This window comes from Chionomys nivalis, chromosome X (genome assembly GCF_950005125.1).
Source record: "Chionomys nivalis chromosome X, mChiNiv1.1, whole genome shotgun sequence".
Taxonomy (NCBI): Eukaryota; Metazoa; Chordata; class Mammalia; order Rodentia; family Cricetidae; genus Chionomys; species Chionomys nivalis.
In genome coordinates this window covers 74,799,183-74,819,060 of record NC_080112.1, presented here as the reverse complement: position 1 = coordinate 74,819,060, position 19,878 = coordinate 74,799,183, and positions in this window count along the sequence as shown.

Here is a 19,878-nt window from a genome sequence, read left to right as displayed (position 1 = left end):
TTCTTTTTAAATAGCAAACTGTTCTTTTTTATTCAATTTAAAAAAAAAAACCTCCCCTTCGTTCATTGACAATATTTATTGTAGTTTCCTGTACCCTGTATTTCCTCTACTTTCTAAGCCAGTAACAAAAAAGTTGGGTTTTCATGTTAATCTTCTTCTGTTCATATTTATTATAGACTTCCTAAATTTATAATGGATTTTGTCACACATTTAAGAGTAAAACATTACAATTTTCAAAGCTTTATACAAATGTTTAGGGCTTGAAATCTATATTTTTCACAATAGAATCATAACTTTAACTATTTAGTTGAGAAAACTCTAATGTCAATACATGAGGTCTTTGTGCGAGTCAAAATCTCCACATAAAGTTCTCAAAATCTCCTTCCCTGTGAAAGCAAATTTCCATACCATTGTTTAAGTATTTGTGAGGAGATGAAGGTAAAAGTATGTGTATGTAATTCTTTATCTTTAGTAACAAGTGGATCATTGGTAAATTTGTAACTATCATGATGGCAGTGCCATCCTCCATAGGATTAAACATATAATGTGTCTAATGTTCTTGAGGTACCAACACTTCCAGGAAAATCATGCATCATTCATTCTGAAATTTTCAGTGACAGTATCCAGGGATGTATGAGGAACGCACACATGCTGTAGCTCTGGTGGTTATAGCTGAATATGCAGACTTGCTTCTAGAGTTATTAGAAAGAGACTAGAACTTATCCCTTTAACAAAAAAAGTATTAATGATAAAAGCAGAGAAGGAACTAAACTTATGTGTTATGACTTGACTATGAGGTCTCTCTCACAGGCTCCTCTATTGAACACATGGTCTCTAGCTGGTCATGCTGTTTCAGAAAACATTGGGAAGTTGAGCTTAGTGGGAGGAAGTAGAATGCAGTTGGTTTATTTGAAGATGATCCCTGGTCCCTAGTCCCTGGTCCCTGATCCCTGATTCCTAGTCTCTGGTCCCTGGTTCTTTCTTCTCTCCTTGTTCACCATGAACTGAATTGATACACTACTGAACTGATACTACTCTGTGATACACTTCTGCCATTGTAATGTTCTTTCTCATCATGGAACCAGGATCAACAGACATGTAAGATGAAATAAGCTCTTTCTTCACCAAGCTGGTTTTTGGTCAGAGTTTTACCATGGAAATGAAGATGTAAACTAGGACAGACGTTGGTACTAGGAGCATGAGGTATTCCTGTCATAGACATTACCTTTTTTTTTTCTGATAGTGGGAAAGAATTGTGGAAGCATTTTGAACATTAGGATGGAAGCACTCAGAGTTTAATAAGTTGCTGTTATGAGAATTCTCTGTTCAGCTCAGTGCCCCATTTTATAATTGGGTTGATTAGCATTTTACAGTCTAGTTTCTTGAGTTATTTATATATTTTGGAGATCAGACCTTTGTCAGTTGCGGGGTTGGTGAAGATCTTCTCCCAGTCAGTGGGTTGCCTTTTTGTCTTAGTGACAGTGTCCTTTGCTTTACAGTGTCCTTGCCTTTTTGTCTTAGTGACAGTGTCCTTTGCTGGGGTTATATGTAAGAAGTGGTCTCCTGTGCCCATGTGTTGTAGAGTACTTCCCTCTTTTTCTTCTATCAGGTTCAGTGTGTTCAGACTGATATTGAGGTCTTTAATCCATTTGGACTTGAGTTTCGTGCATGGTGATAGATATGGATCTATTTTCATTCTTCTACAGGTTGACATAAAGTTATGCCAGCACCATTTGTTGAAGATGCTCTCTTTCTTCTATTGTATACTTTTAGCTCCTTTATCGAAAATCAGGTGTTCATAGGTTTGTGGGTTAAAGTCCGGGTCTTCTATTTGATTCCATTGGTCGACTTCTCTGTTTTTATTCCAATACCAAGCTGTTTTCAATACTGTAGCTCTGTAATAGAGTTTGAAGTCAGGCATGGTAATGCCTCCAGATGTTCCTTTATTGTATCAGATTGTTTTGGCTATCCTGGGTTTTTTTTGTTTTTCTATATAAAGTTGATTATTGTCCTCTCAAGATCTGTGAAGAATTTTGATGGGACCTTGATGGGGATTGCATTAAATCTATAGATTGCCTTTGGTAGAATTGCCATTTTTACTATGTTGATCCTCCCAATACAAGAGCAAGGGAGAACCTTCCATTTTTTGGTATCCTCTTTAATTTGGGTGGAGTGTTCTATAGATGTCTGTTAAGTCCATTTGATTCATTACTGCCCTTAATCCTCTTATTTCTCTGTTAGGTTTCTGTCTGATTGACCTGTCCATTGGTGAGAGAGGAGTGTCGAATTCTTCTACTATTAGTGTGTGTGGTTTGATGACTGCCTTGAGTTTTAGTAATGTTTCTTTTACATAAGTGGGTGCTTTTATATTAGGGGCATAGATATTCAGGATTGAGACTTCATCCTGATGAATTGTTTCTGTTATGAGTATGAAATGTCCCTCTCCATCTCTTCTGATTGATTTTAGTTTGAAGTCAACTTTGTTAGAAATTAGTATGGCCACATCCGCTTGTTTCTTAGGTCCATTTGCTTGACAAACCTTTTCCCAACCCTTTATTCTGAGTCTGTCTTTGTGGTTGAGGTGTGTTTCTTGTAAACAGCAGAATGTTGGATCCTGTTTTCGTATCCAATCTCCTAGCCTGTGCCTTTTTATAGGTGAGTTGAGTTCATTGATATTAAGTGATATTAATGACCAGTGGTTGTTAACTCCGGTCATTTTTTCTTTCTTTCTTTCTTTTTTTTTTGGTAGTAGAATTTGTGTGTTTTCCTTCTTCAAGTTGTGTTGGTGAAGGGTCATTAGATATCTGAGTTATTGTGGGCATTCTTGGACTCCCTGGGTTGTGATTTTCCTTCTATTACTTTCTGTAAGACTGGATTTGTGGCTACGTATTGTTTAAATTTCTTTTTATCCTGGAAAATTTTGTTTTCTCCATTTATAGTGAATGAAAGCTTGGCTGGGTATAGTAGTCTGGGCTTGTATCCATGGTCTCTTAGTTTCTGCAGTACATCTACCCAGGACCTTCTGGCTTTCATGGTTTCCATAGAGAAGTCAGGTGTAAGTCTGATAGGTTTTCCTTTATAAGTAACTTGACCTTTTCCCTTTGCAGCTCTTAATATTTTTTCTTTATTCTGTATGTTTTGTGTTTTGATTATTATATGGCAAGGAGATTTTTTTTTTGATCCAGTCTATTCGGTGCTCTGTATGCTTCTTGGACCTTCAAAGGAATATCATTCTTTAGGTTGGGAAAGTTTTCTTCTATAATTTTACTAAATATATTTTCTGGATTGTTGAGCTGTACTTCTTCTCCTTCTTCTATCCCTATTATTCTTAGGTTTGGCCTTTTTATTGTGTCCCAGATTTCCTGAATGTTTTGTGATGAGAATTTTTTGGTTTTGCTGTTTTCTTTGATCAGTGTGTTTATTTTGTCTATAGTATCTTCAGTGTCTGAGATTCTTTCTTCTATCTCTTGTAATCTGTTGGTAGTACTTGTTTCTGTAGTTCCTGTTTACCCAGATTTTCCATCTCCATCCTTCCCTCGGTTTGTGTTTTCTTCATTACTTCCATTTCATTCTTCAAGTCTTGAACCGTTTCCCTTACCTATTTGATTGCTTTTTCTTGTTTTTCTTGGTTTTCTTGGGTATCTTTGAGAGATTTATTCATTTCTTCTACCCTTTTGTTTGTAATCTCTATTTCTTTATGATTTTTTACCTCCTGTTTAAGGTCCTCTATTATTTTCATATACTTCACTTTATGTCGATTTCTTCTATTTCTTCTGGAGTAGGGTGTACAATTCTTCTTATTTCAGGATCCCTGGATTCTGGTGATGTCATGTTGCCTTTCAGGTTGTTGGAGGAATTCTTGCATTGGCACCTGCCCATCTCTTCCTTCAAATGGAGCCAGGAGAGGCCTGGTGTCTTGGTCCAGTCTTTGCTGTGACTGACTCTCTGGGTGTAACTCCTCAGTGTAGAAGCAGGACCTGTTCCCTTCCAGATGGAACTCCTCAGCACCGATACATGGACGCCTGGTAGTCCAATGACCCGCGGACAAAAGGGCGAACTTGGGGGGCAGGGCGGGGTCGAGTAGAACACAGGAGACCCTGCAGCACAAGCTGAAGGTGCCCGTGCTCCCTTGCAGGGGACCTTGAGGCCTGCCCAGTAGGCAGGCACTCACAGCTCTGGGTGGGTAGCCTTAGTGTAGGAGCAGGAAACTGTTCCTGAGCAAAGGACCTTGCAGACGATGCAGGCTTGGGGGTGGGGAGAGCTGGGTCATGTGTAAGAAAGACAGCCTTGCAGCAGGAGCTGGGGGAGGGGGGTTTGTGCTATCTTCCAGGACAGTCCGCCCCCTGGATAGCACACACTCACCTGTCCAGATGGAACTCCTCAGCACCGAAACAGGGATGCCTGGTAGCCCAATGAGCCAGGGACAAAAGGAAGAACGTGGGGGGCAGGGTGGGGTCCAGTAGAACACAGGAGACCCTGCAGCACAAGCTGAAGGTGCATGTGCTCCCTTGCAGGGGACCTTGAGGCCTGCCTGGTAGGCAGGCACTCACTGCTCTGGGTGAAAGTTTCCTATTCTTGTATAGCTGACAATGTAGTTTAATATGGTATATGAAGGGTAATAAAGTAACATGAAAATGTTAGATAATGTGAAGTGTTCAAGTAAAAGGCATAAAATGTTCTGATGAAGAGTAGCACTTAGTGATCTTAAGCTGAGAACTCAGCCAAGTAAAATCTGTAAGAAAAGCATTCATAAATAGAGGAAATGCAAATGTGCTACATCAGAGGTACAGAGAGGGCATCATGGTTAAAGTACAACATAAAGAGGGAGTGCTGTGGGATGAGTAGAGATGGATCATGACTAAACGTGCTTCACTTTATTCTGAGAATAATAGGCTAAAGTTATTGAATGTCTTTTGGGACATCCAGTGATCTAACTTATATTTTAAAAGAAATATTCTGGCTATACGGGGAAAGCAGTTCACAGAAATGTATAGGGACAGCTTCCAGGGTGTTGCTGTGGTAAATTAGTCAAGAGCAATAATAAAAGCCATTGTTTTACATGCTAACAGAGAGAGGGAGAGGGAAAAGGAGGGGGAGATAGAGATATAGATAGATAGATAGATAGATAGATAGATAGATAGATAGATAGATAGATAGACAGACAGACAGAATTGGAATGCTATGTTATCAGTGGATGTGGAAGGAAGTGGATGGAGATGGGATATGTTCCCAAGGGTGAATTAATGAAAATATGATAAACTGCATACAAGGCCTTAGGAAAGAGGAAGTATCAAGAAGAATTTCATTTATGGGCTTCTTTCCTGAAGTGGGAGAGTTTAAGGGTTGGTTGTGTTAATGCACAGACCAGCAACTCCCTTTTTGACATATCAAGTTTCAGATGACAACAGAGTATGCAAGGAATAATAAGGTCAATTATGTGGTTGGATATGTCATTTTTGAATCAAGAAATGTAGTTAAAATGATGGAACTGGATGTGTGTGGATGGTCTGTATAAAATCTATGAGGGCAAGTAAAATTTTCATGTGAGAGTATATAAATGAAAAGAAAGGTGTCCTGGGATAGAACGGTAGTAAGGAAAAGCGAGAAGGAACGTCCAATGAGATAAGAAGGGATACAGCGAATATGATGTTAAAAAGGTAACATATATCAAGAAAGAGGAGAGTGTGATTAATAAAGTTGAACGTGAACTGGTGCCTGAATAAGATGAGGGGACACACAAACACACACACATCTTCGCTATTAGATAATATGGAAGCCAGAGGAACTCAGGGAAAGAATTTTGGTGAGATTTTTATTAATGTAAGCTCATCTGGAATGTGTTCAGAAACAGAAGTGAGGAAGTAAAGTTGATGACTATTGTGGTAGTTTGGATGAAAATGGCTCCCATGAGAGTATAGGGAGTGGCGCTATTGGGACGTGTGGCATTGCTGGAATAGGTGTAGCCTTATTGGAGAAAGTGTGACACTGTGGGTAGGCTTTGGGGTTTCAGAAGCCCAAGTCTGGCCCAGCGGCTCACTCTCTTCCTGCTGCCTGCCAATCTGGATATAAAACTCTCACCTATCTCTTCAACACTTTGTCTGCCTGCATGTTTCTTGCTTCCTGTTGTGATGATAACAGAGTAAACCTCTGAACTGTAAACCAGTCCCAATAGATGCTTTCCTTTACAAGAGTTGCTGTGGTCATGCAACTTCACAGCAATAAAACACTAAGGCTATTGTAGGCAAATACTTTGATTATTTTTTCATTGTTAAAAAATAGAGAATTTAGGCAAGAATAGAAATAATAGTTCTTGAGAAATCAAGTTTTGTTTATTTTTATATTGATAGAAATCGTTTATTAAAGCAGAATAAATTCAGGAGAGTTTACCTCCCAGAAAAATATGTGTTACCAAAACAAAGCAAAACAAACAAACAAACAAACAAAAACACCCCAAACCTAAAATAACAAAAACAACAAAACCCCCCAAACAACAACACCCCAACTTGACTGAAACTAGACATAGCAAAATCCTTTAGCCCTTCCTTATAGTCAACCTATGTGATGACTTCTTTAATTTGCTTATTTCTCCTATTTAGGAACTTGTTCTTTTCATCATAAGTGAAAAGCAATCTTGCCATAAAAGCGACTACTAGACCTGAAGTGTAGTAACTGCCTTGCCCTACTTGATTAACTTTTTATTAGTACTAGTTAGTGTTAATAAGTTAGTGTTCTGGGGGTTAGCACTCTTATTTGTGACCTTGTAAGATGATTCTTATTCAAATACAAGGACCATAGATTTAGATTAATGACATCTGAGCTCTGTGATGTTTAACATGTACAAATATGGCCTATGCTTTATGAATTCTGAATAATAATAATAATGTCAAGTACTACTATTGATGGGGTGCTTACCCTATGCCAAGCACAGCAATGACTGGTTTATATGTATAGGATTTTGTTTTATTTAGTCTTTGCAATAAATTTATTAATTTGGTATAATTATCAGTCTAATTTTACAGATGAGAAAACTAGGTATTAAGAAGGATGGTAATACATCAATGGGATTTATTTCAAGTTATGTCTGACTCTATGTACTTAATGTTCAATTATAAAGCTTAATTTCTGTTAAGGAATTTTATCAATCTATCTTGTTGTAATAATAAAATACTGGAGATTTGGTACTTTATAAAGAAAAGAAATCTAAAAGGTCAGCATTATGTGGTCTCCTCTTTCCAGTATCTAAATTGTTCCCCATAATTATGTCACAATATGGCAATGAAATAGAATGTGAACTAGCTACCATATAACTGGTCAAGTGATTGGGATGACCTTTTATAGCAAGTACTCTAATAAGAACTCACCAGGAATGACCAACATTAATCTCTGTTAGAAATCATGCACCCATGACTCAGTTACCCACCCCTTTGAGTTCCATAACTTCAACACTATCACACTGGGGACCAAACTTCCAGCAATGAATTGTAGAGGGGCCCACCCAGATCATATTCACAATAGCAAGGGTTGATTGAGCTAATTCCGGTTTTTCACATAATTTTTCAAATGTATGTTTAATCAGACAACAGTTGAATCTTTTACTAAACTGTTTTTCCCGGGGTTTTCTTGATGGGCTCTCATCAAAGTCAGTACATATTAGAGCTGGTGTGCTCGCAGGTCCCAAGGTCTTTCAACTTTTCTTTAAGAGCCTTATTAATTTTGAAAAGATTACCTTATACTTTTTCAACATTACTTCACTATCATCTCACAAAAGTCTTAGAAGAAACTGACATCTATCTATCTGTCTGTCTATTTATTCATTAACTTTCATTTATTTGTTTATTTGTATGTTTATGTATGTATTTATTTACTTGAGCAGGATCTCATACTGTAGTCTAGGCCAGTCTGGTATTCATTATGTAGCTCAGGTTGGCCTTGTACTGTGACAATCCTCCTGCCTCAGCATATCTAGTACTGGGCTTACAGATTTAGCCATGCCAAGTAAAAACTAGTCTTTTAATCATTTCTCTGAAGTCAGAGCAGTTAGAAAACTAGTCGTAGCTTAATATCACTGCTCAATGAAACTGTTATCTGGCATTTCTTGCTGTCTGATACCCGATTGCAAACCTACCTGTTCCTAAATTCAAATTCACTCTGGTAGCAGTAGACAGAGACATCTATTTCAGCATCTCTATTGCCACCTTCTGGAATGAGGAAATCCTCTGTTAGCTAGCTAGCTAGAAGAGCTAGAGGCCAAAATCCTTTGAGCAGCAGGGAAGGATTCGTACAAAATATGAACTGCATACATAATAGGCAGAGTAGAATAAAGGAATAGAATGGATAGGAAGTGTATGTATTATAAAGTGAATTTACTTGAATGGCTTGCAATTGATAGGGGCTGGCTAGTCCAATAATGGTGGTTATCTGCACACTGGAGAGGCTGAGAACCTGGTAGTTGTTCAGTCCATGAAACTGGATGCCTTGCAGTCCCAATCTGAAGGCTTCCTCATGAGGGTGGTGGTGGTGGCAGCAGCAGCCGCAGTAGCATCAGTAGCAGCAGCAGCAGCAAGAATAAGAGACACACTCAGCAGCAGACAAGCAGCATGGCCTTTTCCTTGGACCTTTTAATATATTTTGGTCACCCATCAAGAGGTTACCCACTCTGGGAAGAGTCTTCTCAGTTAACCCTTCTTGGAAATGTCCTCACAGACCTCTCCAAAGGTTTTTCTCTTAGTGATGCTAGCTCCTGCCACACTGGCACTCAAGATGAACCATCAGAGATTAGTGAGTATGTTTAAGTACTCTATGCAGTTGTAATTTAATCAGAACACCTCCCCTCCAGGTTTGATTAGAGTGAAACACTTAAGGCCCTGGTTTTTCTTATAACCTCAACTTTAACTCACACTGAAAGGCCTATGACACAGTTTTGAGTCATTGTGTCCGGGAGATTTCTAAGTCTCACTATATGGGGAAGGGTGATGGATCTTGGTTGGTGGAGAGACAAGGTGTCTGGGTAGTGAAGGAAGACAACCCGTGTCATTTCCATAGTTTAAAGGAATGTTATACCTCAGAAGGAAAGTCAGATGAGACAGGGAAGTAAAGGAAAGGGGACAGAAGTTTATGGAACCAAGCGCACACTGAGTTTCCCTTAGTTGTTAGACTTTGCCGTGACCTCTGGCTAAGTCTGAAGGACAGCAAACCATTTACACAGCTGGGCTTCCCTGATGTTTCCGTTCGCCTTCGTTTGCCCTGGTGGATTCTCAGTCACCATGGGTTGGGTGACCTCCAGTCTCCTGTCCTCAGACTTAAGAGTCTTTGGGCAGACCAAATGGAACATTCGTGTGCAAGCTTGGTGATATAAATCAAGTAGGGAAAAATCCATTTTGGTGTGGTCACTGTGTCAACTCTTATTATTTCAGTTCAGCATGGCCTCATATATAAATCTCCTTTAAAGAACCAGAAAAGAACTATGCGAAATAACATTTCTAAGAGGCATGGTCACTTGCTTCTATTAATAATTACTACTTGCAAAGCCTGGAAGTGCTTAAGATGTTCATAGTTTTTGAACGATTGACTGGTCCTTTATTTATACATATAAGAAAAAAGCCAAATGGGGAGAGGAAATCGTCTGTTGCTGCAGAAATGTGAAAGTCACATTTTTGGCACTATTCCCTGGTTGATGTCATTCTGGGGAATGTGCTAAAGGCCATGATTTTCCAGAGGGAATATATACGTGCCCACACGTGTGTGTGTGTGTGTGTGTTAGTGCGTGTGTGTTTGTGCGTGTGTGCTTTTATAGCCAGCTGTTTGTAGGCACTTACTGCCCCCTCTAAAGTCAGGCCAAAACCAAAACAAAGTCAGGTTTTTTCCTGCTTTGTTTGACAATACTAGGCCACACCCACTCTGAAGCAACATTCCAAAAATTTTGCTGGTCACTGTGTCTGGCCACACCCGGCACCCTCTTATACCTTCTAAGTTGTCTCTTCAGGAGCCTCTTAGTTGCTTGGACTCTGCACAGGCTGATGGGGAGGTTGGTTTTCTCCTGCTGTGGGGAAGCACTAAGGGCTGCCAGGGTGTGTGTGTGTGAGGGCACACAGTGGCCATTCCTGAACTCGTTCCTGAAGTATGCCACAGTACAGTTAAGGCTTGTATTCTGCTGGCCTCATTCACTCCTTCCTAAAGGGTTCTAGATCATGATGGCTGGTAGACCCATTGCTGTTATGAAACACTTCCTGGCCTGCCTCTTTTGCATTTGCTTACTCTGCTCTCTGCACTTCTGTGTGGGTGGAACTGCTCAGAGACCCTTTCAGAGCCACCTCGCAGCCTATGGAGACTTAACTTGGGTTTTAGTGACATTAAAAAAGAGGTTGTTATATTTCACTGAAAGAAATTGGCTAGAAGCTCAGTTTAGATGACACCAGGACCAACCTAGGTGTTCCCTGTTTTTTCTTTCCTGTTAACACAATCAGACGTATGAAATTCGCTCTCCTTCCCATCTCATACTTTTACTCTCCCCGTGGTGAAATCTGCTTCGCCATATTCCTTGTACAAAAGTCATCAATTATCCTTATTATACCCTCATCTGCTTCAGTCATTTCTCTCCGTCCCTCCTTCCCTCTCTTCTTTCCTCCCTCCCTCCTTCTCTCTCTGTGTGTGTTTCTCTGTCTCTCTGTCTCTCTCTGTCTCTGTCTCTCTCTGTGTGTGTTTGGAGAGAGGGTTTTATTATGTATCATAGACTGACACTGAACACATGTTGTAGTCCAGACTGGCTTCAAACTCATTAGCCCCCTGCCTTTGCTGCTCAAATGTTCAGATTACAGATGTGTACCACTTGATTTTCAAGGCCTCTGAGACTTTAATTTTTATCTCCTTCTGATCCCTAGACTCATTCATTACACAGCACGAGCCTCAGAGGAAGACGGGCAGCTAAAGAAGCGCTTTTCCTAGAGGGTCATCAGTAGGGGCCAGCAGAGTTCATCCTAACTAGAAACTGCCAGTGGCTACACAGCTGCTTAGCCACGGCCAGAGTACTAGCAAAACTTCTGACTATCACTCTAGGGTTCATTCCAGTAGGTTGCTTTGTGGCCTTGACACATCTACCTTTATCTTCCATGAGATTATATTTCTTTTCTTGTGCCTTAGTTCTTAATTAAATTTCTTGTACCAAAAGGAGTAGGAATTGCTGGTAGCTCTCTGGTTTTGGTCTTATTGAGAGGATATAGGTGTGGAAGCCCCATCTTTGTGTGTGCATTTGCCAGAGTGGCATGCAGCTGGCAAGATGATGGAAACCTCTAGGAGACACCAAGATCCCGAGGGCTTGCTATTGTTTTGGAAACAGACACACCAATGTCCTCTTATTTTCTTTTATTTTTGAGATTCTAATATAATTACATAATTTCTCCCATCCATTTCCTCTCTCCAAACCCTCTCATATACTCTTTCTTACTCTCCTTCAAATTCATGGTCTCTTTAAAAATTAATTGTTTCTGCAAATATGTATATACATATATTCATAAATATAAACTGTTCAGTCTGTATGTTACTTGTATGTATGTTTTCGGGGTTGACCACTTGGGATTGGATAAGCAATTGGTGTGCACTTCCCTGGGGAAGACAATTTCTCCTGCTCTCAGCTTTCCTCAGTTGCCTGTAAATCATCTTCTTTTGAATTTGATCCGACTTAAGTCTGAGCTGAGGGGAGGGGTAGCTTTCATAGAATGTTTGAGGCAATTTAGGTCTGGAACCTAGTTCATTTTGACCCCAAGGCCAGTATTTTCAGTGAACCCATACTGCCTCATTGAGCTGGGTATGTTGTGGCCAGGGAAGCTCAAAAGCATTGGGGGCTGTTAGAAGCAGAGTACAATTGCAGTGTGGGCCGAAGTGTTTGCAGATGGTCATTATGAAGGGAGTTTTGAGTGAAGAGGAAGGTCAGTTTGCCTCCCAAGGTCCTAGTTGAATATTTCAGAGATTTCCTTAGGCTTAAATCTCTAGCTGAATGGGCTCACAGGGCTATTTTTTCTGACTTTCCTCTCTTCTAATTGCTCACTGTTCATGCTGACTCTCATCTCCTGTTTCCATTCCTGGCTTGCCACCTTATATTCATAGAGATAATCAATCTCTAGACTGATTCACCTCTTTTTGTCAATACCCTCGGAGTCACTTTAAAAGGAACAAAACATCCCTCACAACACTTTTGCATTTGCTTTTAATTTCATGCTACTTTAGAGATTAACTGATTTTGTGCTCTCCCAGAATGCTCTGGTGGGGAAAGGAGGAAAGGAGATAGCTAAAGGCCAGTTTCGTCCATCCTTAGAAAGAACTTGGCTTGTATGGTACAGGAGACTCCTCACCCTTCACTGTATTTACCAGATTCTATTCTTTGGATTGGATCAAGTGGTCCCCAAGCAGCTGGTGCCTCTTCCCTGAAGGTATTTGGAAGGTAGAAGAGACATGGAGTTTAGTTTTTGATATGATGAATTTGAGAATTCTATTTGACAACTGAGTGGAGATGTTGAATAGGTAATTGGATATATTAGTCTGGAATTTGAGAAATAGTTGTGGCTGGAAATATAATTTGGGAATCTTTGGCAAACAGATGGCATTTTGAGCCATCAGAGCTGATGAGATAAATGTGACACTAAGTGTAGAGAGGAGAGAGTTGTCTGAAACTTCTCAAGCCCTAGGTTCCCAAGAAACTGGGGACAGTGGAAGCTTGACTCATCTTCTGAGAAGAAGCAGTTTTGCATATTCCCCCTGCTGGATTGGCATCCTATCTCTAAGCATGGTATATTGGAACAAGCTAGGCCACTGGTTCATTATGTACTGAAAGTAAAGTCACCCACATGTTTGGAGTCACAGTTTGCTTAAGTGTATGAGAGGGCTAGACAAGGTAGTGTTAAATTCTGGCACGTATCATCTTAAAGAATTTGTATTAGTGGAACTGGCAAAGTCATACAAGCTTGTGCTGTTAGGATAATGGGTAGGCAAGCACACTTTGTAAAGTGATCAACTCTATGTAAATGATAACTGGCAATATTATGGTTATCACTAACTTTATCTACTTTGTTGACATGTAAAATCCCACATTCTGATATAGCATTAAGTTTTCCTGAAGAGGTAAGAACAAATATCCACACATTTATTCTAGATAGGACCTCAATAACAGATCAAATAATTGATTCCACCCAAGACTAACATGGTGAGCCAATGAGTTTAACTGGCATTACTGACAGGAATGTGAGTGAGTGATTACAGGAGTAGACATAGGTAAACCACTCCTAAAAAAATGTCCCTTAATCAAGAAACCCTAGGGGAGGGGATTCACTCATGGCGTGACTCACAGCTGCTCACATGATGCCTCTTGATCCATCCTCCCCCATGACAGAGTATCAATGGGCCCAATCTTGTGCCTCTTTCTTTGCCACTCAGGAAGACATAGTTGATCTGCATGATTTCAAGGCTTTATTGGCTATGTCATGTGGAAGAAAAGAGTTCTAGGAAACCTGGTGAATCAGCACCTTGCTTTCCTATTTGGCTCTGAGTAACTTGGTGAATATGACCTTTCTCGAATCTGGTCCTCCCCCATTCTCACGTGCCATAATGGGGGATCTTCGGTTCCTCCTGTCACTGATTTGTAATATTTTTCAAAAGCAAAGCAACTGATTTTAGAAATGAAATTGATGTATCTTATCTGGTAAGTGGGAAGGGGTAGAGACACAGGTACCTCAGAGACATCAGTTAAGCCACTTCCAGAACCCCAGCACATTAAGAAATGCAGGATGATCCCCAGATAACTGAGCCCTCAAAGTGCTTTTCAGTCTGACATTTGAAACTTGGAGGGTTCGAACGTCCAGGGGTCAGCATAGTTTTTCTGTAAAGAACCTGATAGTCAACATATTAAGCCTTGTGGTGTACTATGGTTTTATCACTACTGCCACCATCACCTTCTCCTTTAGATTCTGAAATCCCGCTAAATATGTCAAAAATCTTTCTTAGATCATCTCAAGCACAAAAACAGGCCACAGACAGAATTCCACCTGTGAGTCATATGTTGCTAACCCTGTATAACCTACGGTGTGACTATTGCTTAAGCTTCTTGTACATGTGATCTGGTACATGGTGGGGCAAGTGTATATAGGGCATCCTTCATTTCTAACAGGGCTTGTATAAGGCCTGTAGTTTCCAGTCTTCCCTTGGTTGGGGGTATGTACAGGTCAGAGATGGAACCTGAGCCTTAGTTCCATCTGGAGCACTGCTTGAAGCAAACTAGGCACCTAATCAACCCCCTTGGTTGTACTAGGCCTTTCCATCTGCATCCAGCCTCAGGGAAAGCACAGCTAGTAACTGTGACCCCACTGGGCTCTTGGCCAAGAAGGGTGGCTCTTTGTTGCAGACACAGCTGGGAGAAAGGGTTGGGGGGAAGGAGGATCATCTAAACATGAGTCCAGGCAGTGAGCAAAGAGCCCTAATTGGGATCAGATGTCTCTGCAGAGCAATAACCCTGGCACCTGGTTATGAACATCTTAACTGTGTAGGACCCAAAGGCCTTTTCCAGACAACACTTAATTCATCGTCACTGGACTCTTGGGAAGGAAGAAAGAAGGGGAACAGTTTTAGCTGTGATTGGGAGGAAGGTGCCATGGCTCAGGAGTCAGGAGCCACAGTTTGGACACCGACTTCTAGGGTAACCTTAGACGAATTTCTTTCTCGTTTTCTTCATTTATAAAGTAGTAGGATCAGACTAGGTGAGTGGTTCTTGAAATACAGTCATCATCACCAATATCACCTGGGACTTCAGAGATGCCTATTCTCAGGCATCACGTAGACCCAGCACACCAGGCATTATAGGCATCAGGGCCTTAGAGAAGCCTTCCAGCCCCCCCCCCCAAAAAAAAAAAAAACCACTGGATGGAAATCGTGTGAAGCTGTTCCTGATTCGATTCTCTTGATAGTGTGTGATATGAATAGAGAACATATTTAAAACGGTGTTCTATATATTTCAGGGACGGTGGGGGTAGTGGTGATGTCTCACTGAATCTATCATCCCACAAATCCGTCACCTCTTGTCACCTATAAAGTCTCTGTCAAAGCCTGGAAGATAGACAGACACCCTCAGGAATTTATTCACTGTGAGAATAGATACATTAGGTAAGGCACACTGTTTTAGGTGGCTGACAGAGAAATACAGTATGACTTATAAAGAACCAGAGACTAGGCCCAGCCAGTGTTAGAGGTAGAAGAGTGAGGAAATGTTCACTGGGCCAGGAGGATGTGGCCCAATCATCCTATAAAAAAAGTCCTAATATTATGAGTGTGGTGAGTTCTTAAACAGAGAGGACTCAGGCATTTTCCAGGAAGGTAAAAAGACTTGAAGAAACAGGAATGTGAAGGAAAAGACAAAAGCATGTGAGTTTAGCTTACTCGGCATTTAAAGTTGAAGAATCTTGGTTTATTTAGGACTGTGGGTGACTCTATGGATGCAGGTTATAACTTAAGTAATGTTCACTTCACTCTGGAAGGTATAAAGCAAAGAAAGTGAACCTGGATGACAATGTAGAGAGGGTATAGACTATGTTTTAGTATTTATTAACTTGTATATATATATATATATATATATTTGTTGCAATTATGATTAAAGAATAAGAAACTATAGATTTGACAAGGAGTGGGAGGGACCTAGAAAAAGTTGGAGGGAGATGAGGGAGAATCATATAAATACATCACTCGGATATAAAGTTATCAAAAAATAAATTAAGTAATCCTAAGAAATGAGATGGATCAATGGGGTAAAGCACAGGCTATGCACATTGTGAGGATGTGGGGTTGGTTCCCTAGGACCCACAGACAGTTGATTACAGTAGCATATGTTTGTGAATCCAACACTGTTATAATGAGATAAGAGGTAGGGGCAGGAAAAAGGCTGTAAGCTCGGGGCTAGCAAGTCAGGCATATGAAGTAGTGAGCAGGAGACACTGTCTCAAAGTGGAAGGCAAGGACCAATGTTCAACATTGTCTTCTCGACATACAAACACATAGAGAAATTAAAAACACCTATATTTTAATTTACTAGCAAATAGGTTTGATATACTTGGCAAGTAATCCCATCATTGTAGACATTACCGCCAAATACATGACTTAGATAAGATCACCAAGAAAGTCAGTGTAGGAGCTGTGAGTGGAATTGGTTCTCTGGACTCCTAGTGCAGTGCGTTCTTCATGTAGTGCATGTTCTCTTTGTGGCTTCTGGAACAGAGACGTTTAGCCAAAACACAGATGGCATTCATTTAAGGCACAGCTGGAAGCAGGCTAGAGCAAGATGATTCAGAATCCAGAATGCCAGGTTGAAGCTTTGGATCCTGCTGGGAATGGGATGCTGCTGAAGGTTCTGGAGTTACGTTGTGGCACTACTTGCAATTTAGTAGGCAACTGTAGTAGGGCAGTGCAATGATACCTGGTGGAGTAGAATGGTGCAGTGTTTGGAGGGAGCAAAGCACGAAAAGGAAACCTTTACAAGAGGGTGCAAACGCCATGGACCCGCTCATTTTCCCACGCTGTGAGTACACCTGTGTTTTTAGCAAAAGAGATGACTTAGCTCAACAACCCAGCATTTCCTCTAGGATTTTAGCCATTAGTGATGATGGTATTTGGGAGTTGGAGCCATTTAGGCCCTTGAACATAGGAAATCCCAACCTATGCTCCTCCCAGAGAAGACCTGTGAAAGCCCAGTGCTGTGCCTTGCTGCCGGATTCCTTCTGCATTCAGATTTCTATGTATTACAGACCCAGGACCCACAATTTCGAGAGCACTTGGGTCTTCCTTCCTCTCCTTTATGAAAGCACCAGGTCTGGGGAGACTCCTGTACATGTCCCCATGCCAGTCGTATCACTTAGTCTGCTTCTAAGAGTCGAGCTACAAGGGCCTTATTGTTTATAACTTTCAAAGACCCCTTGTACCCATCATCTCATTTGTTTCTCACAAAGGGTTCAATGAGATGCCTGCCATAGTCTCAGGCATCTGAATACTTGCTCCACACTTGGAGACACTGCTTGAGTAGGTTTAGGAGGCATGGCCTTTTGAGAGAAAGTATGTCTCTGTGGCTGGACTAGGGGGTTTCAAAAGCCATGTGCCATTTTCAGTGCACTCTCTCTGCTTGCTGCTTGTGATTAGAGATGTGAGCTCTCAGCTGTTCCTGCCATCATACGCTGGGCTCTCTGTAACACTTTCCTGCAGTGATGGTGGCAGACTCTTAACCCTGTGGAACTGTAAGCTTATAGTTACGGTGCTTATCACAGTGATCAAAAAGGCACTAATACACTTTATGAGGAAGACAGGGTTTATTATCCCTGCAGATTAATATGATGAAACTAAAGAGCAGTGTAGGGGAAGGAGGTTTTCAGTAAGTGGCATGGCCTAGTTCTTCTGGTGCCCATGCTTCCACTCGTGCAGCTGGAGTAAGCTTGATCATTTAATTTTTTAAAGAAGTATTTTAACTGCGTGTGTGCGTGCACAAGTGCAGGTCCTTGCAGAGGCTAGAAGAGGGTGTCAGATTCCCAGAAGCTAGAGTTCCAGGCAGCTATGAGCTACGCCCTCCACCCATGTGGGAGCTGGGAACTGATGTGCTTTTCACCATTGACCGTCTCCAACTCTCCATCCCCAGGGATGGCCATTTTTATGAGCAAACTGAAAATCTCATATTTCAGAGAGGGCCTAGGCTGGAGTATGGAAGATGAAAATTAAGAGGCGAGGTTTCACTTTGAGACCAGAGTTGTTCTTTTAATACAGTGTTGCCCTCATACCTAATCTTGGTGGGAAATCTCTTGGCCATGTGTGATACCAGTGCACTCTGGGAGACAATGAATCACCATTATCTGCAGTGTCTCAGGTTTCCTTTTGGTCAACCTTTTCAAAGATGCAGCCAATCACTTCCTCTTGTGCTACCCCAAGTGGTGATTCTCACAGCCCCAGAACTTCCTTGGACAAATGTATAAAAAGCCAACCATTCTCTCCAAGACCGGGTCAGCACTCCACTCAGCAGCCTTTCAAATCTGGATGGCACGGGGTCTTTGGCAGAAGCTGCTTTGGTCAATCCTTTCCAAGGCTCTGACTAGGTCTTCAGTGTGAGCCAAAGGCAACACCAGCCAGAGTAGCATCAGCCCGGCTTTCAGAGTTCATACAATGTCATGCTGTCTAGATTTTCATCATGAATGTTCCCGAGACTCAAACACAAAGGGAATTGGGTTGATTTCAACTGGAAAATATTCCTGCCATCTCAACGTTCTCTGGAATAACCTGCTTGCAGCTGTCATGGGGAGGCCTCCTCCCTGAAATGTGTGGCTTTTCCAAGGCTCAAGCTCCAGGGATCTAGAGGGGAAAAGGAGGAGGGGACCAGATTCTGTACTGCGCCCCCAGAGCCTGGCTGATGCTTGCATTTTTCAGGGATAGAATTGAGCCTCTGGGGTTGGGGTGGGGGTGGGGGGAAAAGAATTCACAGAACCAGCTGCTGCTCAGGGGATCCTTGCTTGCTGCTGGTTGCATTTCTTTTATTGACCAGATTCGAACAGGGAAAGGTCATCTTCTGATAAAGAATTATGCTCCATTAGACAGAGATTCTAGCTGGTGGGCAGGGGGTGGAGACAGAAGACCTGGGTTTATTTATGAAGCTGCCACTAACTTGCACTGTGCACATTGGCAAATCAGTCTTTACTTCCTTGTGTCTTAACTTCTTCCATTTGCAGTGGAGTTCCTAGTACCTGTTGTTCACATCTGTGATATAAGAACAAAAAAAGGCACTTGATGAATGCTCTAACAGAAATTAAGGGATGCTAGAAATATAATACCATCTGTATTAGTTACTTTTCTACTGATATAAAGAGACACTATGATCACGTCAACCCATAAAAGAAAACATTTAATTGGGGCCTTGCTTTCCAGTTGTTGAGAGGGGGGGAGCAGGCAGCAGGCAAGCAGCCATGCAGGCATGATGCTGGAGCTGGAGCACTTACACCATGATCTGCATGTCAGAAGCTGACAGCAAGAAAGACTGGGTCTGGCATGGGCTTTTGAAATCTCAAAGCATTAAAAAACAAACAAAAACAAAACAAAACAAAACAAAAAAAACCAACCTCAACAAAAGCCAAACACAAGCATTCAAAAATGAGCCTATGGGGGCCACCACACCATCTCCGCAAACTCAGTAGCTCTTCTCTTCTTTTCTGTTGTTTTGTGGGATTTGCATGGCCAGAAGGCAAGGGGAAATCACAGTAAAAACAGGGTAACTTGATATGAAAGTGAAGACACTCTAAAATCTGATACTGGAGATGTTAACAACCAACTTGGAGTAAAGTTGTCTGATAGATGCAGGGAAACAAGATATTGAAATCAGAGATGCTATCTGGGTGGCAGGAAATAGAGTATCAAGGGCAAATATCTTGTCTCACACACTTGTGCCCTGGACTTGTACCCATCTTACTGAACTTCCTTGGAAACCTTAAACCCTTGAGGGGGATCCTTGTTCCATAGGCCCTTGGAAAGAGTATTCACAGCCATTTGTTCACTTCCTAGCACTGTAGGAAGCATAGCAGTAGTTATTGTAGCCATCTGACACCCAAAAACCAAGGACCAACTAAGCAAAATGATGGGCAAGTACCTCTAGGTATTAGATGATAGTGTTAGCTGACAGTAGAGAAAAACCTGGGTAGCATGCTTCACTCCTCTCTCCTGCTTGCTAGTTGTCGTGTATGGATGATTCTCATTCTCATACTTTCCTCATTCTTAGTAAACTCCCCTCCATCATCATTCTCAGGGCACCCCCAGAATTCCAGTGCATCTTTTATTCTGGAGTCTAAGTGGTAGATCCAATTGTGGGATACTCCTGTTTAAAATTCC